The sequence below is a fragment of the Ursus maritimus genome, unplaced genomic scaffold, assembly GCF_017311325.1.
Source record: "Ursus maritimus isolate PB19 unplaced genomic scaffold, ASM1731132v1 scaffold_3, whole genome shotgun sequence".
Taxonomy (NCBI): Eukaryota; Metazoa; Chordata; class Mammalia; order Carnivora; family Ursidae; genus Ursus; species Ursus maritimus.
Genome location: NW_024425563.1, coordinates 87251628 through 87273906, shown reverse-complemented (window position 1 = coordinate 87273906; position 22279 = coordinate 87251628). Strand labels below are relative to the sequence as shown.

The following is a 22279-nucleotide window of genomic DNA, read 5'->3' as shown; positions in this document are numbered from 1 at the left end:
AGATTTATCCAAGTTTTTATATATACCATTGTTACTTGGTGTTTGGTGGAATATCATTGTGTGGTTGTACCACAGTTTATTGATTCAGGAATTGAAATTTATGTTGTTTCTAGTTTTTGGTGATTATGAATAGAGCTACTGTAAACATTTGTGTACAGGTTTTCATGTGAACTTAATTTTCATTTCTGTAGGAGAAATGTTTTTTTTTAGGTGACAAATCCTATGTTGATATTATGCCTAGAAGATTTATTGAATTATTTCTTCACATGCTCATTCATCTCCCAAGCATTTAGAACAGACTCTTGACATTCAAGGGTTTAACATTCATGGTTCTGACTGTTAACAAGCTGCAAGGTCCGTGATGATATAGTTCATATTTCAGGCATAATTTTGAATAGCTACTGAGTGTATGTAGAACTAACACCTGCATTTTAATGAGGCTTTGTGGTCTTCTTCTTTTCTTTGGGTACTCAGTAATTTTTCTGAAGTGGATGTGTTTAGTGATTTTGTACCTTTGTAGGTTCAGAGGTCTTTGATGATATCCAATTCAAGTATCAAGAGTCTACTTACTGTTGGTGGTGTGCTTTGAAAATAGTATCAGAAAGATATGCATTACATGTTATTTTTGAATTTTTCTATCTTTGATATTTCAATTACACAGGTTGTAATGCTTATTCCATATTTTTTACTAAAGAAATATAGCCTGTCATAAATGATACTTCCATATCAGTTTTTAATGCTCAAATACATTGCTTAGGCACATCGATGGGAATATGTCTAACGTGTGATTTAGTATGCTTGGAATATATTGCATAAAAAGTTCGTATTTATTTACATATTTATTTAAATTTTAAAAATGTAAGCTTTTAAGTTCTAGTTAGTTAGCATACAGTGTTATATTTGTTTCAGGTGTATTATAATAAAGCACTTTCATATATCTCTGGGTGCTCATATATCTCTGGGTGCTCATCACAGCAAGCACACTCCTTAATCCCCATCACCTATTTAACCCATCCCCCACCCACCTCTCCTCTGATGATCATTGTTTGTTCTCTATAGTTACAAGTCTGTTAAAAAGTTAATTTTTCATCAGTGAGTAACGCTTGAATGTTTTTTTCACGGTATGTGCTAAATGTAGGAGTGTAAAAATTTTAGTATCGGCTTTTATTTTTTGCTTTATCACATTTAATTTCTTTGCTCCAGAAATAATATGTAGGATAATAGAATCATTAAAAACAGGCACAAATTATTCTGAGGTTTATAATGCATATTTGTCATCACTGACACTGTTCCATAATAAAAAAATTGCTAGATTTTGAATATGATTATTATTTTTTTTCTAGAAAAAACAGATGCTGTAATGCAAATGGTGATGTCCTCTTTTTTAAAAAAACAGACACAAGTATCAATCATAATGTTCTCAGTTGGTTCAATGTAGAATATAAGCCCATTATTCTTCCAATTAGGCATTGGCTTTATCCAAAATTTTATAAATATTAAATGATGAACAGTTGTTGAGAAAATATAGTTCGTGGTGGAATTATCTCAAAATGGATTATATTAACTTAAATTTTTAAAGCTTTGCAGATTATGTACCATTCAAAATTTGCAAAGACTTCATCTCTTCGTCATTCACCACTGTGATTCAGTCTTAGCCAACCCTGGCAAGAGGAAGATAAAGTTGCTACTTTTGGAATTAATATTTTAATAAAAGTAATAACTTGGGACTCACTATTAGAATTACACGTATATACAAAATGATATTTTATGATTGGAACATCTCTGAAATTACCAGTGTCTATATCAGTATGGTTCTGATTCTCATTAGAAAGAATAAAATGATGCAGAGTAGCAGTGTTTACATAGGTCCTTGAAATTAACTTAAAATAATCTCTTAAACTTGAAAGGTCTTAAGGGTCGAATTGCAGAGACCAGATGAAATACATTGTCATCTAGAAATTAAGTATATTTTGAGGGACTGGAGGGAATGTAGAGTGGCTGCTTGCTAATGGCTACAGATTTCTCTTTGGGGTGATGAAAATGTTTTGCAATTAAATAGTGGTGATTGTTGCTCAACCTCCTCAATATACAGAAAAGCTGCTGAATTGTTCACTTAAAATGTTGAATTTTATGGTATGTGAATTACAAACCAATATAAAAAGTATATTCTGGTACCTGGTGACAATTATTTTATAATGGTACCTTTTCTTTTTTTAAATTGAGGTCTAAATGGCATACAATAAACTGCACATATTGAAAATGTGTAGTTTGGTAAGTTTTGACATGAAACATCACCAGTATCAAGGTAATGAACATAACTCTCACTCCCAAAATTTCCTCATGCCACTTGGCAAGCCTTCCTCAGGCATTTACTGGTCTTCTTTCTGTCACTGTAGATTTAGTTGGCACTTTAGAGAATTTTTTATAAATGAAATAATACAGTTTGTATGTGTTTTTGTGGCTTCTTCCAGTCAGTTAATTTTGAGATTTATCCATGTTGTTGTGTATATCAGTAGCTCATTCCTTTCTATATCTGAGTCGTGTTCCATCTATTAGATCTCCCACAGTTGTTTTATTTATTAATCTGTTGGTGGATATTTGAGTTGTTTCTAGTTTTCGGCCATAACAAATCAAGCTGCTATGAACATCCATGTACAAGTGTTTGTATGGACATATGCTTTCATTTCTCTTTGATATATACATAGGAGTGGAATGGCTAGATCATATCGTAGATATATGTTTAACTTTTTAAGAAATTACCAAGGTGTTTTTCAAAGTAGTTGTAAAATTTTACATTCCTACCAGTAGTGTTTGAAAATTCTACTTCCTCCACATGTCAACACTTGTAATAGTCAGTCTTGTTAAATTTTAGCCATTCTAATAGTTGTATAGTGGTACTCTGTTTTGAGTTTACAAAAAATTTGAACTAATAAAGGAGTTTAGCAAGATTTCAGGGTACAAGATTAATATACAAAAATTAGTTTTATTTCCATATATTCTACTGTTAACAAGCAATTGGAAATTGAAATTCAAAAATACCATTTATAGTAGCATAAAAATATGAAATACTTAGGTTGAATTTGACAAAAGATTCGTAAGACATAATATAGACTGAGAACTAGAAAACATTGTGAACGGTGCAAGAAGACATAAATTAATAAATAAACCTTGTCTGTGAAATGGAAGACTTAATATTGTTTGTTAAGATGTCCATTCTCCCTGTATTGATCTATATGAATTCAATATGGTTATAATTTGAATCCCAGCGGGCTTTTATTTAGAAATTGACACACTGATTTGAAAATTCATATGGAAATGCAAAGGATCTAGATAGATAAAGCTTTTAAAAAAGAATAAAATTGGAAGATTAACCCTACTTGTTTTGAAGACTTACTACAAAAACTTATAGTAAACAAGACAAAAAGATAGACAAACAGATCAATGGAACAGAATAGTGAGTCTAGAAATAGACCCACACTTATATGAACAACTGATTTTTGACAAATTTAGCAGGGAAAAGGTAGTCTTCAACAGATGATACTGGCACAATTGGATAGCCAAATGCGAAACAGTGAACTTGCGGTCATACCTCACTTCATATAAAAAAAAAAACTAACTGAAAATGGATCATAGCCCTAAATATAATACCTAAATTATAGAAAATCTAGAATGAAATACAAGAGAACATTTCTGTGACTTGGAATTAGAAAATGATTTCATAGATCTATCACTCAAAGCACAATTCACACACAGAAGAATTGATAGATTTTATCAAAATTTAAACCTTCTGTTCTTTGAATAATACTATTAGAAGAATGAAAAGCAAGGCATCAACAGGAAGAAAATACATGCAAAGTATATAGTTGCTAAAGGACTAGTCCAGAATATATAGAACACTCTACAACCTTGGTAAGAACACAAACAATGCAATTAAAAAAATAGGCAAAAGATTTGTAGACACTTCACCAAAGAAGACACATGGATGGCAGCTATGCATATAAGGTGCTCAACATCATTAGCCATTAGGGAAATACAAATTAAAATTGTACTAGTGTACTAGTATACTGCCAGAGAATAAGCAGAATTAGCGTAGGCATACTTGTAATTTTTCATGCAGACTATTATGTAATGATTTATAAAACTACTCAGTGTAGGTTTCAGGATTAAATTGTATCATTGATTTAAAGCTTTTCTTTAAGAAGAGTCCCAAGACTAGATGGAAATTTAGATGGGCCTTACTACAAATTGATAACATTTTTTTGAACATCAGCAAGATAATGTACTTTAAAATGTATTTTTGGTGCTCTTACCTTTTAAAATTGTTGTTAGCCCATCAAATCAGGGTCTTTATGTGATTCATAAGCTTTATATTTTTTCAGAATTTTTTGAGCAGCTTGGTAAGCTGTCATTGTGAACCAGAGGAAGGGACCTTCTTACAAAATAAATTAGTGTCTGAAATTACTTAGAATTAGAACTATTGAAAAGGTTTTTGTAATATCAGTATATCTAGGTCAGTTTGAATAACAGGTTTCCTTATTCCATGTAATGCATTTATACTTTTTCTGCATTGAATTGAAGCTATAGACACCTTGACCTATCCATCATACACTCATTGGTGAGGAATCTAGTGTACTCTTTGGTTTAGTGTTATCAAATGTTAAAATTCTGCTGGATAAACTGGATTAGAATATTTAAGTGTAGAGAGAACATGGAAGACATAAATCTGTACTATTTTGATTTTTGGTAGATGAATTTTTTCTTGTGTACTACTTGCCTTGGAGTTGTTGAGAGATTCAGTTTGACCCTAGTTCCTCTCTACTTAGCATTTCATTTAGATTCCTTCCATTTTATTTCTCCTTATTTGTATTAGACCCTTACTTTCGAAAGTTTTTTTTTTTTAAACAATGAATCTTTAATTATCTTAAAGTTTACTAGAGGTTTTTGAGAGTCATGACTACCAAGAGCCAATATTTACCTTGTGAAGTTACTATAATTCAGGGTTTATATCTCTCTTACTTTTTCTGGCTTATAAACTTTATTTTGCCAACAGTGAGAATTAAAATTGTGTATGGATATTTTATTGCCTGACTTGTAAAGAAGGCATTAATTTGACTTATAAAAATGCATAATAAAAAATACATAGTAAGAATGAGCAACAAATCAGAGACCAGCAATACGAGTGAAAAAGGGATGATGCAGAGGGGATCGCAGCCCAGCTTTTTGTGAGTCCTGAGTTGAGGTAGAGATGATTCATGATTCTTCCTCCTCCCATTGATAGGCATTCTTTTCACAGCTTTTGGGGAGAAATGGGATAGGGGATTCATACATAGGTAGGGGCGATTGGAGCTCTCACAAACTGTAATGACAACTCATCCTTCTGAAATTTTCTTGATTCTGCAAATCCATATTAATGCTTCATCTTTCTCTTTATATTAACCAAGTTCACAGGATACTGGTTTATAATCCAGAACACTGTTCATTAATTTGCCATGAGATACCTGCTGTTTGTTGAGCTGAACACATTTAATTTTCTCTCTGGATAGATTAAATGGAAAAACAAATTTGTAATCAGAGACTTGGTAGAATTTGAGTTAGATCAAGGGAAGCTGGTTGTATGATTCAGATATTTGGTGCAAACTGTGATAAGCCTGATGGTTATTACATCTTCGCATTAATAATGTGCCTACTTTTATCTGGAGTTCTGAATATGTCTTGGGTCATGGGGAGTCCTCTCTTTGGTCACTGTCAATCTCTTGACTCTTAAATCTTTATTTCTTCTTTTATGCTTCATATTGACTGTCCCTACTTAGTTTATACATTATTTTATCTAAGTAGGACACAATAAAATTGATTAGGTTTCTGCTTCCAATTAAAATTATATCCCAGTGCTGAGTACAGTTATATTCCACATATGAATTTGGGAGATTGAGTGTTCCCTAAATTTTAGTCGCACATTTGGTCTCTTGAATTTTAGAATGATTTTCTGCTAATCCCACTTGCTCAAATACACTTGTTAGTATTTAGATACTTCAGATTTATAGGTTAATATGACAGGCTTTGTATCTTTTTATGGTATTGATGCTTTCTAAACATAAATATAATGTCTTCTCATTCATTAGAATCTATTTTTATATTTTCAAAGATATTTAGTTTTAAAATATATATTGTGTTTTATGATAACTTTATTTCTAGGTAGTTTAAAAATTTTTAGTACCTGAATTAATTTTTACTTATCCTACAAGTAGGGATTGGAGGAGAAAAATTTTCCATAAAAAAGTAAGCAGACCACATTTTTATGTGGATACTCCCTAGGCTTTTTATGAAAATCATGATTTATAATTCATTTAGTTTACTTAGCAAGTAGGTTTCAGTACACATAAGCCCTGTTGCTTGGTGGGAACCTGGTATAATATGAGTAAACGTAGTTTTTGTGTTTGGGAAGTTTTAAGGTATGTCCTTATCTGAAATGAAGCATAAACTGATGATGATGACAGTGATGTTATTATTGTTATTATTATTATTATTCTCATCATCCATGGGAGAAACCAGTCTCCTTTCTTTCCAGCTTTCTCATCTTGGTTCATCTGCACTTTCCATGAAATGATAAGAAAAAAGCTTCAGTTTCTCACCATAAGACTTAGATAAATTCATTCTTTTATTCAGGCAATATTTATTGAATGCCTGCTAACACGTGCCACGCGCTATTCTTAATATTGCAGATACATCAATGAACAAAACATAAAAGGAGTTCCTCTCCCTTTTGTAAGAGCTTATATTCTAGTGGGTTCTAAGATCACATGCCTGGTAGATCTGTAAGAATCTGATGACAGAGCCTGAACTCCTATCCACCAGTGCTGTACTCTTTTCCGTAAACTCTATAGCATCATTCAATTACTTTAAGGCATTGCTACCATTAGTAGACATCCCAGGGCCTTTAAAAAAAAAAAAAAGTTAAAAAAAAGACGTTTAAGATATACCATGTTTGTATAATGTATTTCATGTTGTGATTATTGGTTGACTGTTGTTAGTAACTTCTGTATTAAAGCTTTATTGAGTTAACATTTAAAGATTATTTTTTAAAAAGTATAACCAAGCATAAGTTATAATTAAGCAGTTGGATATAATAGAAATTAATTTTTATTACTTATGTCCTATTTTCTGAGTTTTATAATTGTGTTGCTAAGCTGTGATACATTAGTACCATGTATCATGAGAAAATATTCTGTAAACCAAATTTATCAGAGAAGTATTTTGGAAAATATATAATGTAGAAGGAAAGGATTATCTATATGTTTGTTTCATCCACTACTCTTCTTTTTGTAACTGATATTTTCTCAGTCTAGTAAAACAGTACGTATAGGTAGACATTTCTGATTTATGCACAGGTGAGAGAACTATGATTTATATAATCTTTGCCACATAGTAGGTGACTGATAATTTACTGAACTGATTAATGTTTTTTGAGATGTCTGCAAGATGATGTAGTTGGTGAAAATTTCAGAAAGTTTTATTATTTCAAGCTTATTAAAATTTTCTTCTGATAGGTAAATTTGTAAATATGCTAAATAGCTATTTCCAGTATTAAATTAGGCCCGAGGTGATTTCTTAAATGCATTTAATACACGTGTAGGGTTTTTTTGTGACAACTTCAACATGGGGAGTTCAATATGCATTTTTTAACCTACATTGTAATCACCTGTGATGATAAACATTTTCAGTAAGTATGTTTGCTTTAGATGGTCTCTAAATTACTTACACATGTGACTGGATTCAGCTACCACCAGGTGGGGGTGATGCTGTGCTCAAATCCAAATGTTCAGAATAATGGACTTATGCTTAGGTATGGGTTCGCGTGTTGTAGAGATAAGCATATTAAAATTATACACTACCCCTTTTTTTTAACTAATGGAATTTAATGTCACTAAAGTTTATAGCTATCAGATGATAACCAACATAGCATTTATGATCCTATTTTATTGGTTTTATCTTATATAGTATCAAAAAAGCAGGACAACATCCGGACAAAACAAGCAGCTTACTTTTTGTTTTGTTTTTTTAAAGATTTTATTTATTTATTTGAGAGAGGGAGCAATAGAGCGAGAGTGTGGGGGAAACAGCAGAGGGAAAGGGAGAGGCAGACTCCCTCTGAGCAGGGAGGCCGATGAGGGACTTGATCCCAGAACCCTGGTTTCATGACCAGAGCCGAAGGCAGACACTTTTACTGACTGAGCCACCCAGGCGCCCGCAGCTTGCCTTTTGTGAACTTCAGAATATTTTCATACATTTCAAAGTTACAGTAGCATTTCTAGGTGTATGTTTTATTCCATATGGTCATTTAATGCTTATGGAAGCTCTGTATTACACCTTACTATTTGTCATCTGCTGGAACATTTAGGAGTATTTGAGGATGATTTATTTAGTGTAAGGTTCTTCAGACTAGTAATGTATCAAATTTTTTGATTTCTTTGTTCTAAGGGTTTTGTTTTTTGTTTTTTTTTTCCATTTGGATGTTTAACCCAGTAGTTCTCAACCTCTTTTCTGTACTAGTATTAATAAAGTTAAGTTTTAAAAATTAAAATATATTTTAAATGGATATGAACAGTGCCTCAGAAATACAGGCTTATTATTTTATTGACTTTTTTTACTGGATTATTTTATTTACTGTTCTTTAAAAATGGTGTTAGCTTACTTCTTAGTGAATTGCTTCTGGATCTCTTAAGTCTGATATTTTGTGGGAAGCTTAGGTGGGATGTTCTACTTTTCATTGCCATTATATTCATTACTTTATGTATAAAAAAGCCTAGAACTACATGAAACATTTTTATCAGTCTTTGGTTTGGTAAATTAAATTTAGCTATAGCCTAAAAGTGTTTGATGTAAATTTATGATTGTAGGTGTATTTATGGAGCTTAGCATTTTATTTTTTATTGTGTTTTTTCAAAGATTTTATTTATTTGAGAGAGAGTGAGTGAGCACTAGTGGAGAGGGGCTGAAGGAGAGGGAGAACCAGACTCCCCGCTGAGCAGGGAGCCAGATGCTTAATAGACTAGGCACCCCCAGAGTTTAACATTTTAATACCATGTAAACAATAGGGTTGGTAGGCAGGAATGATATTCTGAGAGATGTCTTCAGTAAAACAGGGTGCAGTTTTATTCGTTGGTTTTAATTTATATGTTACAGACTTGAAATCTGTGACAGTGATTCAGAAATATACTTTTCTACCATATCTAAATGGAAGATAATGCTGGTAATATGATTTTATCATCACAACTAGGAATATGTTCAGTGGTGGTGATCTATATTATTTACATATTAACACTAATATTAATATATCAATATATTAAAATAATTCCACTTTGGAGAAAAAAATCCTGATATCATCCTGTCTGGCAAACCATTCTCTAAAATCCAATTAGTTAATACCATATAATTCAAAACGGCCAAGTTTGTTAGCTAGGCATATATCTTAAGGCTGATTTATTTCTGGTGGGTACATTAAAAAGGCATGATTCTCAGAATGAGATGGTACATGGAAATTAATAAAGATTTTTCTGTAGCATTTATAGGGATTAGTGACATCTATTTTGAAAAATCTCCATATCTAAATTATATGGTCTGCGTCTCTGGAGATTCAGTTTCTTAACTTCTCAAGTAACCAGAGCTGCTGCTTGAGGAAAAAGCTGAATTTGTCAGCAACTATTCCTGAACACCTCCTTCGTCTGTTTTAGGAAAGAGCGATTGGATAGGATCTTTATTTTTCAAAACAGGATGCCAACTCTTACATTTTAATTTGGTTTCCAAAACATATGGATCTGTACTCCATCAGTGTAATATACGTTATTGATTGTCTTCCCAAATCCTTTCTCTCCTTCTTCCTTTCTGGCAGAGTCCAAGATTTGTTGAATTTTCATCTTAGTAACCCTGGGCTGAGGGAAAGGGCTCCGCCCTTACTGCAGGGCTTAGATCATGATTGGTCTTAGTAGTTTCTTTCTTTCCTGTAATTGTTTAGACATGTGATCTCATCTGAGCTAAGGAGATTTGACGGAGTGAGCTGGGAAGTTCCAAACTTTTTGGAAAGGCTTTCTTTGCACATCGATGCAGATGAAAAGGAGGAACTAGAGATAGTGACTGGATATTATCCCTATTTCTATCTAAACTTTGAAGTTGAGACCTACTGCTTGACTATTTGCAACAAATAAACAGATACCAGATCTCATTACCATTTCAGTCAGTTCTCTTATTTTCTTGATTTCACACACCTTTTAAAAAGTTTTCTGAATATTAATACTAATACTTTATATTGCTATGGTCTTTATAACCTGTATGTTCACACTTATAATCTTTTCAGATTATCTCCTTTCTTTCATTTCTCTTCTTCTCTCATTATTTCTTTCTTCATGTCTCCCCCCCATCCTTTTTCCATTTTTCCTCATCTTTCCAGTCTCTCCCACCCACTTCTTCCTCTTCCTCCCCCCCTCCCTTTTTCTTAAGTATATTTCTGTTGTGCTTTAAGCATTGTCCCTTACTTCCCAAGTGGAGCTGGACTAATGATGGATTTGAATTGAAGACCTGGGAGAAGAATGTGGGCACCAGAGTTAGATTGAAACTAGGTGGATGTTCCTTATTTGGGAAATATCAAGAAACAGATTTGAATTCATTTGTAAAAAATCTGTTTTTTTCAGATATGACTTATATACAGTAATGCACCCATTTGAACTGTACACTATGATGGGATGTGATTATGTGTATACATGGGTATAATAACCACCGCAGTCAAGATACAGAACATTTTCATCACCCCAAAAAGTTGTTTGGTGCCTCTTTAAGTCAGTCTTCCCACTTCCAACATAAGCTTTGTGTTACTAGAGATTTCCTTTTGCCTTTTCTTGAATTTCATATACTTGGAATCCTACAGTATGTACTCCTTTGATGAGTAGTATTCCCCTGCACATATATGCCGCAGTGTGTTCTCCATTCGGCTTTTGATGCATATTTGGGTGGTTTTCATTTTTTGACTATTGTAAATAAAGCTCTTCTGAACGTTTATTTTCAGTGCTCTTGGGTAAATACCTTGAGTGGAATTCCTGAGTTATCTGTGTTATGATTAACTTCTTAAGATTTGTTACACTGTTTTCCAAACTGGTTGTACGTTGTACGTTTTCACCAGCAGTATATGAGAGTCCCATTTGCTTTACATACTTCAGAGCATGGCATTGTGAATTGTTTTAATTTTAGGCAGTCTAATAGATGTGTAGTGGTATCTCTTTGTGATTTTAATTTGCATTCACATGATTATGTGATTTTTGAGCCTATTTTTGTGTTTATTTCCCATTTTGTTTGCCTTATTTTTGAAGTGTCTGTCTAGATGTCTTGCCTTTGTTTTAGAGTGGGTTTCTGTCTTCTTAATGAGTTGTAAGAGGTCTTTATATGTTCTGGATACAAATCTTCTGTCAGATATGTATATTTGTGTGTTTTCTTCCAGTGTATGGTTTGCCTTTAATATTCCTGGTGGTGGTATTTGAGCAGAAAATTTTAATTTTGATGAAGCCCAGTATATCTTGTTTTGTTTTGTAGTTTGTGCTTTTGGAGCCCAATCTAAGACAGTCTTTTCTTATCCTATGAGTGCAAAGGATTTTGCCTACATTTCTTCTAGAAGTTTTATAGTAGTTTTAGTTTCTGTACTAAGGTCCATTATCCATGTCAAGATAATTTTTATATAATGTGAGGGAAAGGTTGAAGCTTATCTTTTCTCCTTAAAGCTATCCAGCTGATCCAGTACCTTTTGTTGAAAAGACCTTGTTGTTTCCATAAAATTACCTTAGGACTTTTGTAGAAAGTCAGTTGACTTTTTATATATGTAGGTGTTTTTTGGATTCTATTCTGTTCCATTCATCTCTGTGTCTATCTTTATGCCACATTATATTTTTATCACTGTGGCCATTTTTTATTTTGTCTTTAAAGTGTATTTCATGTAAAAGAATATGTTGGCTCTTGTTTTTTTTAAATTCATTCTCATAATTTCAGTCTCCTTTTGTTTGGAGTGTCCATTTATATTTTTACTAATTGTTGATATGGTAAATTAAGTTTGCCATTTTGCTCTTGTATTCTATTTCTGTCATCTTTTTTCTTTTGTTCCTGTCTTTCTTTCATGCATTCTTTCTTTTTGTCCTTTTTTAAAAGCCATTCTCAAGTGTACAATTTAGTGTTGTTAAGTACATTCACAATGTTGTATCAACCTCACTGTTTTCAGAATCTTTTCATCATCCCAAAGAGAAACTCTACAGTTCTTAAGCAATAACTCCCCATTTTCCTATTCCCCTACTCCTTGGTAACCTATGTTCTACTTTCTGTCTCTATGATAGAATTTATGTGTTGTAGATAGTTCATATAAGTGGAACCATACAATATTTGTCCTTTTGTGTCTGACTTACTTCATTTAGTGTAATGTTTTCAAGGTTCATCTATGTTCTAGTGTATATCAGAACTTCATTTCATTTTTATGTCTGAATAATGCTGCATTGCATGTATATGCCATATTTTGTTTATTCGTCTGTTGATGGATACTTGGGTTGTTTCCATCTTTGGCTGTTGTAAATAATGCTGCTATGGGGGCACTTGGGTAGTATAGTCAGTTAAGCCTCCGCCTCTTGGTTTCAGCTCAGGTCTGATCTCAGGGTCCTGAGATTGAGCCCTGTGTTGGGCTCCATGCTCAGCAGAGTCTGCTTAAGTTTCTCTCTCCCTCTCCCTGTGCCCCTCCCCATCTGTGTGTGCGTGCTTTCTCTCTCTCTCTCATTATTTATTAATTATAAATAAATCTTAAAAAAATGCTGCTATGAATGTTGGTATACCAGTGTCTGTTTTAGTCCCTGTTTCTAGTTCTTTTGGGTATATATGTAGGTGTGGAATTGCTGGGTCATGTGCTAATTCTGTGTTTAACATTTTGAGAATCTGCCAAACTATATCCCATAGTGGCTGCCCATTTTACATTTCCACCAACAATATACTAGGGTTCCAATTTCTTCACATCCTCATCAGTACCTTTTATTTCCTTCCTTCCTTCCTTCCTTCCTTCCTTCCTTCCTTCCTTCCTTCCAATAATTGTCATACTAGTGAGTGTGAAGTAGTGTCTCATGGTTTTGATTTGCATTTCTTTGATGACTAATGATGTTGAACATGTTTTTATGTGCTTATTGACCATTTATATATCTTTTTTTGAGAAATGTCTTTTCAAGTCCTTTGCACAATTTTTTTTTTTTTGTAAGATTTTATTTATTTATTTGACAGAGTTAGAGACAGCCAGCGAGAGAGGGAACACAAGCAGGGGGAGTGGGAGAGGAAGAAGCAGGCTCATAGCAGAGGAGCCTGATGTGGGGCCCGATCCCATAACACCGGGATCACGCCCTGAGCCGAAGGCAGAAGCTTAACCGCTGTGCCACCCAGGTGCCCCTGCCCAGTTTTTAAGTTGGTTGGTTTTTTTGTCATTCTTGAGTTATAAATATATTCTGGATGCTAGTGTTTTATTAGATACATGATTAACAGATATTTTGTCCTGTTCTATGAGCCATCCTTCCACTCTGTTGTTAGTATCATTTGATGCAGAAGTTTCGTTTTGATGAAGTCCAACTTCTTTTTTTTTCCATTTGTTCCCTGTGCTTTTGGTGTAATACTTAACAAACCATTGCTGCAGTGTGATTTCACTTACATGTGGAATCTAAAAAATAAAACCAATGAGCAACAATGACAAAAAAGAGAAACAGACTCATATATAGAGAACAAACTAGTGGTTGCCAGGAGGGAGGAAGGTGAAGGGGTTGGTTGAAATATGTGAAAGAGATTAAAAGGTACAAAATTCCAGTTATAAAATAATTCACAAGGATGAAAAGTACAGCATAAGGAATACAGTCAACAATATTATAGTAACTACATTTGTTATGATGAGCATTTTGGAATGTATGTGATTGTTGAATCACTATGTGAAACTAATGTAATGTTATATGTCAACTATATTTCAATTAAAAAAAAAAAAAGAACCATTGCCAAATCTAAGAATTGATTTCCCCCTAAAACTTCTAAGAGTTTTATGGTTTAAGCTCTATTCTATTTCTGTAAAAAGGTACTATTGGGATTTTGATGGGGATGGCATTAGATCTTCAGATTACTTTGGGTAGTGCTGTTATCTTAAAATACTCAGTTTTCCAATTTATGAAGACAGTCTTTCCATTTATTTAGGTCTTTAATTTCTTTTGGAAGTCTTTTGTAGTTTTCTGTATATAAGGCTTTTAACCTCCTTAAATTTGTTCCAAAGTATTTTATTCATTTTGATAACAATATAAATGGAATTATTTTCTGATTTTCTTTTTGAATTGTTTATTGCTAGTATATAGAAATATAACTGCTTTTTGTGTGTTGATTTTGTATCCTGCAACTTGGCTGAGCTCATTTTTTAGCTCTGTGTGTGTGTGTCGTCTTTAGGATTTTCTTGTATATCACTTGTCATCTGTGAACAGAATATTACAACTTCTTTTCCAATTTGAATTCCTTTTATTTCTTTTTCTTGTCTAATTGCACAAGCCAGAACTTCGTGTACAATTTTGACTAGAAGTGGGGAAAGCAGTCATCCTTTTTTCCTGATCTTAGGGGAAAATGTTCAGTTTTTCGTCATTGAGTGTGATGTTGACTATGGGTTTTTCTTGTGGAGCCTTTAATATGCAGAGGAAGTTCTTTCCTCTTTCTATTTTATTAAGTGTTTTTATCACAAAAGAATGTTGAATTTTGTCAGATCCTTTCCCTGCAAACTGAGATGATCATGTGATTTTTTTCCTCCTTCATTATGTTAATATAGTGTATTCACTGATTTTTGTATGTTAAACTATTTTTGCATTACAAAGATAAATTCCACTTGGTCATGGTATGTAATCCTTTTAATGTGCTGCTGAATTCAGTTTGCTAGTATATATATATATATATATTTTAAAGATTTTATTTATTTATTCGACAGAGATAGAGACAGCCAGCAAGAGAGGGAACACAAGCAGGGGGAGTGGGAGAGGAAGAAGCAGGCTCATAGCGGAGGAGCCTGATGTGGGGCTCGATCCCATAACGCCAGGATCATGCCCTGAGCCGAAGGCAGACGCTTAACCGCTGTGCCACCCAGGTGCCCCCAGTATATTGTTGAGGATTTTGCATCCATATTTATAAGGGATGTTGGCCTATAGTGTTATTGTACTGTCTTTGGCTTTGGTATCAGGGTAATGCTAACGTATAGAATGAGTTAGGCAATGTTCCCTCCTCTTCAGTTTTTTGGAAAAGTTTGAGAAGTTCTGGTAATCTTTAATTCATCACTGAAGCCATTTCATCCTGGGCTTTTCTTTGCTGTAATTTCCCACTTTCTTTTGTGTTAATCAAATACTTGTCTGTGGACCTTTTAGCTACATGTTTGCATTATTTTCGTAGGAGTTCCACTAGGGATTACAACAGCATCTTTAATTTAGTGTACTTAGTGTTTGTGTTAAATTATTTCAGGTGAAATAGTAGCTACTTTGAAGTTGTCGTTTACTAAATCTCACATATGAGCTCACTGATGCAGTCCATTTCTATTGACTGCCTTCTTTTCTCCCATGAGCATGGGTCACACACTCTTATTTCTTTGCATGTGAAGTAATTTTTTATTGAAAAGTGGACGTTGTAGGTAATATGTTTTAGTCATTCTAGATTTTGTTATGTTCTCTGAGGATTGCTTTTGTGTTGTTGTCCTTTTAGCTGGCAGAAAACTTGTCTGGTCACAAGCAGCAGACCGTTTCCCCTGTACTCTGTTGCCTTTGTCACTGCTTAGTTTTTTCAGCTTATAGCTCTTGCATTTGTTTGCTGGTACCTGATGAATCTCCTCTGCGCCTTGTAGTTAGCTGTCACCTAGAAGTTTGGCAGAGTTGATACTAAGAATATAGGCCTTACCTCTCTGCATTTTTTGTTTTCTTTTAAGTTTCCTCCCTAAAATTACAGCTGCTCCCTCAGCGATAAGCTCTGTCCTCTTACACCTCAACTTAATAAGGCCCCAGCTTTCTGCTGCTTGAGCTGTGTATTGTTTGGGAAATGCCCTCAGTCTAAAAAGCACAGTAAACTTAACTATTTTACCAGTCTTTTAAGGGCAAACTCCCCTCCGACTTTTGCTTTGCTTTACTCAGCATCTCCTTGGATCTTGCCTCTGCATGTATATTTCAGTGGTAAGCCAGGGATTTGAGTCTTGCTCCTTCTCTGACTCTGTTGCTTTTAGAGTTTCTTCCCTAAATTTGTGCTTATCTGTCTGCCTCTGCAACCTATAGACTGTAAGACTGTATTTTTCTACTGCAAGAGCTGTGGATATCGGAATTAAGGGTGTTGGTGGGAGTAGTTCTGGTGAGTGCCTGGAAGCAAAAAAAAAAAAAAAAAAAAAAAAGCCCAGACTTGCAATTCTTACCCATTGCAGTTTCTGCATTTCAAATGTAAACCTTTAGTCAATTCCTGCTTCGGTCACTTTCCAGGGCCCTCAAATAGTGTGTTTTGAAAAATGGTTTATCTAGGTTTAAAAATTATCTTCTGGAAACTATGCCTGACCAACTTATTTTGCCATTAATGGAAGCTGGACTAAATTAATTTATATTTATTTGCCTCTTTCTCATATGCACTCAAAGCCCATAAAATATTGAGCAAGCATTTTAAATTTGAATCACTCTGAAAAAAAATGTGTAGGTTGAGAATTCAAACATAGTTTTTAGTTTTTAAATATTATTAGAGGTAATGATAAATGCTGGACTTAAGTATGTATATGAAATCTCAGTATTCCAAAGAATGAATGGATACAAGAATGTTTAAGAGAGTCTAAGTAACATACAAACTTAGAACAATAAATTTGTCATGTCATTCTATCATTATTTTGCCTTTTGGAGTATGATTAAAAGTTATCACTTTGTTTTGAAAAGATGACATGTATTGTGGAAAGTTTTACTTAAAGACTGAAGTCAGTTTCTTGGGCTCATTCTCACTAACAATTTGTTTTCTAAGGTAAGTACTTAGAAGAGCATATAGAAATTATTCTTTCTCTTAAACTAGTTTAAAGTAGCAATGCCATTTAAAAAAAAATATTTCATTTGTTTTGGAGAGAGAGAGAGAGAGAGAGAACCGGGGTGGGGGGAGGGGACAGAAGGAGAGGGAGAGAATCTCAAGCTCGATCTCATGACCCTGAGATCATGACCTGAGCTGAAATCAAGAGTTGGATGCTCAACCGACCAAGCTACCCAGGTGCCCCAAAAGTAGCAATACCATTTCTTTATTTAGTCTTTGAATATATTTAATATGGGGAATCTAAGATTCTGCATGTTGTGCCTTGCACTCATGGGTCTTATTACCATTTGACAAGCTTGTTCTTATGTCTGTGATACAAAAAGCATCATGCTTTCCAGAAAATCTCATCCAAATCTGTGTGTCTTCCAGTGTGGCTTTAGCCTTATGGGAGGCTTACTTCTAGATAAGAATTTGTGGGACATTGAGGAAGTGAACAAAGAGGGGAGCTTAAAGGTAGAACCAGTGCTGTTTTACAGGGAGAAATCTAGTTTACTCAGCCTTAAGTAAGTTCTGTTCAGATGTTTAGATATTCATCCATCTGTTCAGATATTTAGATATCCATTTAAAAAGTAAGGATTTAGTGATAACTATTTAGATTGATGGATTCTCTGATAGTGGTTGTGCTTAATGGGGGTTGCTCAGCATTTTGAATTCTAATATGTTTGGGCCTAATAACTTTTGCAGTTTAGTCAAAGGACAGTGATAACATTCTGTGGTTTTGTACCTGACTTCAAGTCAGAGTAGCTCCGTAAGTATCATGTAGTAGTCACAGATTTAATGGTCCACAAAGATGTTCACATCCTAGTCCCTGGAACCTATTAGGGTGTTACTTTACATGGCAAAAGGGACTTTGCAAATGTGACTAAGTTTATGCACCTTGAGATGGGGAAGATTATTCTGGATTATCCAAGTGGATCCATTCTAAATATGTGAGTTTTTAAAAGTAGAACAGGAAGGCTGAAGAATAGTCTGAGAGATGCAATAATGGAAGAAGAGGCAGCAGAGATTTGAAGTCCAAGTACTTAACCAGATTTGATGGCTTTGAAGATGAAGGAAGGGGTCCATCTGCTGAGATATGCAGATGTCTTCTAGAAGCTGGGAACTGTCCTCAGCTGACAGCCAAGAAGGAAGTGGGGACGACCTCAGTCCTATAATCACAAGGAACTAAAATCTGCCAAACAATTTGAATGAGCAAAGAAACAGATTCTCCCCTAGAGCCTCAAAGGAATGCAGCCATGCCAATACCTTGGTTTTAGCCCACTGGGACCCACTTTAGATTTCTAACCTTCAGAAATGTAAGATAATAAATGGGTAGTTTTCAGGCCTCTGAGTTTGTGGTAATTTGCTATGTAGCAAATAAGAAACTAATACATATAACATTTGTACCAAATCAATTATCTGAAAGGAAGATTATTTATTTTTGTAGGAAAGAGAATGACTGATCTTTAAAAAGTCGGCCCTATGAAGAGGTTGGAGTCAAAACAAAATAAAATATACACCCACCCACCCACCTACCCATAGTGTTTGTGTCTTGTGTCTCCTCATGGAAAAAGAAAGTGCCAGAGTTATTTGAGGGAACAGACACCATTTTTATACACAGATACAAAATGTTAACTGGTAGTTTTAAAGTAAACAGCTGTATGGGACCTTACTTAAAAAACATCCTGCATACTCTTCTTGTATCATGGCTAATGATACATTTTCCCCCTATTGCTCTTAAGAAATAAATAGTGGCCTCAAGTCATATTAAAGATTCTTACAGACAGATAATTTGGAAATTAAAGAAAAGTTTTTGTCCTAACCAGATTTATATATTCAGTTCTATGCTGATAGATATGTTTTAAACCCTACTTTGTGCTCCTCTCTAGAACTGTTTTGGAGTTATGCAGATTGCTAAAATCCATTCTTGGTCTTTGGGACATTTGTAGCATGTTTTCCCAGGTCATATTTACAGATGTGGTAGAGTCTGGTTATGAGTCATAGGTATACTTAATTTCTAACAGATATAAGAATAATATTTAGTCAGGATTTTGATGCAGTGAGCAGAATATTTTCTGTAGCGTGTCCTATGAAAGGTAGTAGCTCAAAATCATGTTTGTTTTGCACTGTGTTCTGAGGAGTCCGAGGTATTTGGATGAAGAGAATGTTGAATTTTTTGACTCTGATCCTTTAATTTTACTTCATTGAGAGTAATCTGCTTTTGTCTTGTTTACAAATTTGGGTTTGGTAAAATAATTTGTTTGAAAAAGAAAAAGTTATATTGCCAAAAGAAGTTTGAAAATTGCTCATATTAATTTTTGGGAGATGTATTAGATCATTGAGATATCTGCAGAATCCAAACCTTTGCTTGGAAGAGACTTGAAGAAGAGTCTTATTTTGGGACAGAGTGTGGAGAGCATGAATGGTTAAAATATCTATCTACAGTTTAAAGTGTAAGAGTGTTAGTGGGATAAAATGGTGTTTTATTGGGAGGTGCTGTATGGTGACCTGCCTCCTCCAGCTTGATCCAGTTATGCTTTGTGAATGGAAGGCTGTCCAAGATGATGATCTCCTCTTTGGAAGATAAAGGAGAGAAGTAACCTCTGCCTGGTTTTCTCCAGCTATGGTAATTGCTTGACAGAGGGTGAAGGATAGAGAGAATGTATTTTGTTTGTTGTTTCTTTATAAGATTTGGGGATACTTAAGAATAGTCACCTAATAGAGGCTTTCCACCCAAAGCTAAAGAATGCGATTGATATTTTAGAGTGAGCTAACTTCAGCAAAAATAAAAATGGAAGGTTTTTGGAAAGACTTCTACTGAGGGTAAATGACTTATGAATAAATCTTGTTGAATGGGTATACAGAGGCTACTTACTTTAATGTAATAACCAGAACAACACAGTATTCATAAACTTTTCTTTCATCAAAGTAATATTCACTTTACTAACACTGTAGAGACTTCAAAACATCATAAAATCATACCATAAAATACCAAAATTGTTCCTGTTATGTAATTAAGAGACAGGAGAACATAGGCTTTGAAACTGTCTAGATCTTGGTTTAAATCCCATTTCCATTTCTCGGGATAACTGTGTGAATTTCAACAAGTTAACTTCTCTCTTAGGCTTCAAAGGACTGTAGGGTAGATTTAATGAGACAAGAGTTTATAGATTGCTTTGTACCTTGCTTAGTATATAATAGATCCCCCAAATACTGCTTTCTTCTTATTTTTCTTTCTTTAGAAATAGAAGTAAAGAACAAATTTGTATGATACTTTGAAGATCATATTGGGTATACACCATCTGTGGTTGTGTTCTGCTGTAATGTACAAAAATGCTATCTTTTTTCCCCCCAAAATCACATCATATAATGAACATTCATTGTACATTTTTTCTAGTAACAAGATATTGAAGTATTACTGTAAAGATTTTCAAGTTAGAAATGGCTACTAGAGGAGAATAAAAACATTTAAGAAAAGTAAATATCGAGACTCAAATTCCTACTGAAGCTAGGAGTTGTACTTTTTTGAGGAGCTAGAGTAATCAATCCACAGTGATTCCTCGTTTATAACTACATCACATAACTACAATTGAATTGAAAGTACGTTTGTTAATTTTTTAAAAAAATAAAATTTCAGTAAAGTGATAAAAGTTGCCATTTGATTTCTGTGAGCAAGCAGTGTGTTGAGTATTGCATACACTTTATCTCATTGAAGCTTCACAACAGTCCCCTGAGTAGATGTTACCATTTTACAGATGAGGGAACAGTCTTCATGAGATTAAGTAACATTCCCAGGAGCAGGCAGCTAGTAAGAAGACCTCTACTTGAACTTAGTACTTACTTAATTCTGTACTCTGGTGGATGAGAACCAAATGAGAACCAAAATTCTGTGAGACAGAAGTATTGTGTGAATTTGGGACTTTCATAAATTTTGGGTAGGGGCTATAACAATATTATTTGTCAGTGGAAGTCAACTTGTATAACTTAAAAAAACTTAAAAAAAAAATGTGATGGTGCCTCCTCTCCTTCATGATGCTGCCTGCATTTTTCTTTTGAACAAATGTTTGTCCCAGCTAAGATTTGAGATCGGTTTGGGATTTCAGTGTGTTCCTTTTGATTATTACAAGATAAAAATACATCATAGTCAAGGATTTACATTTTGCTTTTAACAATAAATGTACATTCATAACCACCTCACGTCACGAGTTTAGGCAATACCAGTCAGTGTCACGTGAAATATTACATCAACTGTGCCTCCTGGAGTTGTGCATTCACTGACCTTGGGAATAGGCAAGCATTTCACTTTATTTTTCCAACATTTTCTTATTTCCCCAATATCATTTAAAGAATCATCCATCACTTCACCACACATTAGAAATACCCTACTATTTCATAATACATTCTTTATTTGTTTGAGTCCTTAATGGGTTCCCCCCCCCAAATCACATCATATAATGTACATTTATTGTGTCAGTTGTCTGTTTATTCTTATTTTCCTTTTTTAAATATTGAGGTTAACTGGGGTTTTTTGGATTGCATTTAGTTATTTTTAAGTTACTTTTTAGTTACTATTTTACCAGTGTTTCTTTTTTTTATAGTTTTTAATAGGAAAATAGAATTGGACATACTGCATTTTCCGTGGACATTTTTTCAAGCCTGTGTGTTTGTATAACTTTGTGGCTATCTCTAATTCTACATTTGAGCAGTACTGAGTTGTTACTACTACTCTCTGGATTTTAGCTATTTTTAAATTTTTTTTAAGTTCTTATTTTAATCCCAGTTAGTTAACATACAGTGTTATATTAGTTTCAGGTGTACAATCTAGTGATTCAGCCTTTCTGTACATCACCTTCTGCTCATCATGACAAGTATACTCCTTAATCCCCATCACCTATTTCTCCCATCTCCCCACTCTGCTCCCCTCTGGATTTTAATTACTTTTATTAAATATCATGTTGTACTTTAAGTCTCAGTGAAGGATATCTGATGGAAGATCTTCTGTGACAGGGGATAAAAATGAGTGGAATTGTATTTTAGGAAGTGGAAAATGGAAATTGTGAGAGCTTGAAGTAGAGAGACCAGATCAGAGGCTGACACAGTGATCTGTGTGTTGAGGGCCTAAAGTATGAGGATAGAAAGTGTAAGTATATGTATTTTAGATGCCATCACACACTGTCAAATCTAGAAAGACACTGGGCTTTAG

General features: G+C 34.0%; 1 protein-coding gene across 1 annotated transcript in view; it reads left to right on the top strand.

Annotated features, from left to right (window-relative positions):
- COG5 (component of oligomeric golgi complex 5) overlaps nucleotides 1-22279 on the top strand; it is a 277974-nt gene that overhangs the window by 35663 nt on the left and 220032 nt on the right. The window lies entirely within an intron of this gene.